General features: G+C 36.6%; 1 protein-coding gene across 1 annotated transcript in view; it reads right to left on the bottom strand.

Annotated features, from left to right (window-relative positions):
- The window catches only part of LOC128251123 (zinc finger protein 675-like), a 3737-nt gene extending 2058 nt beyond the window's left edge, over positions 1–1679 (bottom strand). Inside the window, exon 1 of the mRNA XM_052977556.1 lies at positions 1565–1679. The gene's annotated coding sequence lies outside the window, so the exon portion shown is untranslated. The remainder of the gene's footprint in view (positions 1–1564) is intronic.
- Positions 1680–2352: the final 673 nt, after the last annotated feature.

Here is a 2352-nt window from a genome sequence, read left to right as displayed (position 1 = left end):
ACCTTGGGCAAGTGTCTTCTACTACAGCCTCGGGCCGACCAAAGCTTTGTGAGTGGATTTGGTAGACAGAAACTGAAAGAAGCCCATCGTATATATGTATATATAGGTACTATTCAAGTACTGTATATATATGTGTGTGTGTGTGTATGTTTGTGTGTCTGTGTTTGTCCCTCCCACCATCACTTGACAACCGATGCTGGTGTGTTTACGTCCCCGTAACTTAGCGGTTCGGCAAAAAGATTTCACTTCAGTTCTCCAGTAAACACACTCATACACATCTTGACATCAAAAAGATAAAAAATGTAAAACAAAGATTTAGATGAAATGGAAGAGGGTCAGAGGAAAACGGCACATGATATGAAATTAATGAAACTTGACCAAATAAATATAATATATATCCTCTATAGCTTCTACTTGATCTGCTGGTGCGTCCTCTTCATTATATATTTACATACCTTGCAGCTAAAGAGAAAAAATTATTGAAATCAGACATTACTCATTTTACCCCATTTTAGGTATCATTGTTTAAAACTTGAAGACGGTCAGATTATGCATAAGCGTGGGAAAAGGTTGAGCTGGAATTAACATCAAAAGTTAAGCAGATATTTTATTAGCAACCTCAATTACAATCGGATCAAAGTTGGGGGAAAATTTTCTTGAAAAAGATTACGTCTCACCTCATTTCAGTCTCTCTCAATTTCAACAACTATTTCTTTATTGTCCACAAGGGGCTAAACATAGAGGGGACAAACAAGGACAGACAAAGGGAATAAGTCGATTACATCGACCCCAGTGCGTAACCGGTACTTAAGTTATTGATTCCGAAAGGATGAAAGGCAAAGTCGACCTCGGCGGAATTTGAACTCAGAACGTAAGCATTTCGCCCGGCGTGCTCACCATTCTGCCAGCTCGCCGTCCAACTTTTACTCCTAAAGATGATGCACCAGTACGGATAATGATGCATTACTTGCAATGTATTGATTTCAAAGAGGTAGGGAAAAAAATAACGAGGAATCAGAAGCTATTCATTTTGAACCGGATACTAATTTTGCTTGCACCACCTCTTCCCTACATGCATCTACTGCAACCTTGAAATCGCTTCTCATAAGACATTCACTCTAGATAAACGACGAAGACAAAGATTGAACATTCCCTCCAGCGCTTCCTGCTCCTTCGCCACAGAAAAAACAGATACACACACACATATACACAAGTAGCACCTTATAAACATCGATTTGACTTTAGGATCGTAACAGCATAGATACCCGGTATATGAAATAGTTCATCCCGCTTTTATGTCGTGTTATCGGTTCATACGTAACAATGGATTGTGTCTTTTCGAAAATAACAGATCAACATTTCAGTTTGGAAGAATTATCCTGTAGGCGATTGTCAGCAAAACGACGACTTTCGCAGGATCAAATATCTTTGTTCCGATGTTTTTATGTGTTTTCACTTGTATAAAATTACTGGATCGTTCACATAATAATAATAATAATAATTCTATTATTTACACACATTATTACAGATTTATTATTATTCAAGTAAATCTTTGTCAACTTACCGTTCGTCACATGGAATCAGTCAGTGCCCGTTTACATGATGTACGTTGCTCTCGATATGAAGTTGTCCCCCTTTATATCTCAGGTATTTCTTTAATTCTCCGATAGAGGAAGAAGCGGGGTTGCCGATTAAAACTTGTTAAAAGAACTAATTAAAAGTAAAAAGTGTCTAAAAATAGTCCCTAAACCAAAATCAGAGAAATAACTTCAAATTTCAAAAGATTTATAAAACATTCACTTAAAACTACATTAAAATTAACATAATTCCTTTTTTTTTAAATTAATATTTTGTAAGACATAGAAACTGCCATATCACTAGTTTCCTAAACATTCATGGATCCAGTTATCTTTAACAATTCGCTTGGTATTCTATTATTCTATTCGTGGTTTCACTCCTAGGATTGCGGCCATGCTGGAACACTGCCTTAATTTATTTTCTCTCAGTTTTGTTGTCACATTATGACTGGAAATTGGTCTGTGATTGAATTGGTAGCAGGTGATCTACAGCGAGTGTTTCTTTGACTGCTTGGTTGACCCATTATCATCGTTAGGAGTTTAGCAAACAGTTTTTTTTATTCACAACCATCTCAAAGCAAACTCTTACACTGTTGTACCATTGAATTACAACTGATACTCATCTTGTATGCTTGGGTGACTCTACAATTGTATTTGTCTTGGCTTGGGAAAAATGACTAAATTCTTGGGGTTAAGCCCCCAATAAGCAGTCTTACTGACTCCTCAGAAGTTGAAATTTTAGGAATATTACTTCATTTGTGTGAATTTTCATGGG

The sequence above is a fragment of the Octopus bimaculoides genome, chromosome 28 (assembly GCF_001194135.2).
Source record: "Octopus bimaculoides isolate UCB-OBI-ISO-001 chromosome 28, ASM119413v2, whole genome shotgun sequence".
NCBI classification, from domain to species: domain Eukaryota; kingdom Metazoa; phylum Mollusca; class Cephalopoda; order Octopoda; family Octopodidae; genus Octopus; species Octopus bimaculoides.
Note: the sequence above shows the minus strand (reverse complement) of the source record. Positions and strands in the feature narration are given on the sequence as shown.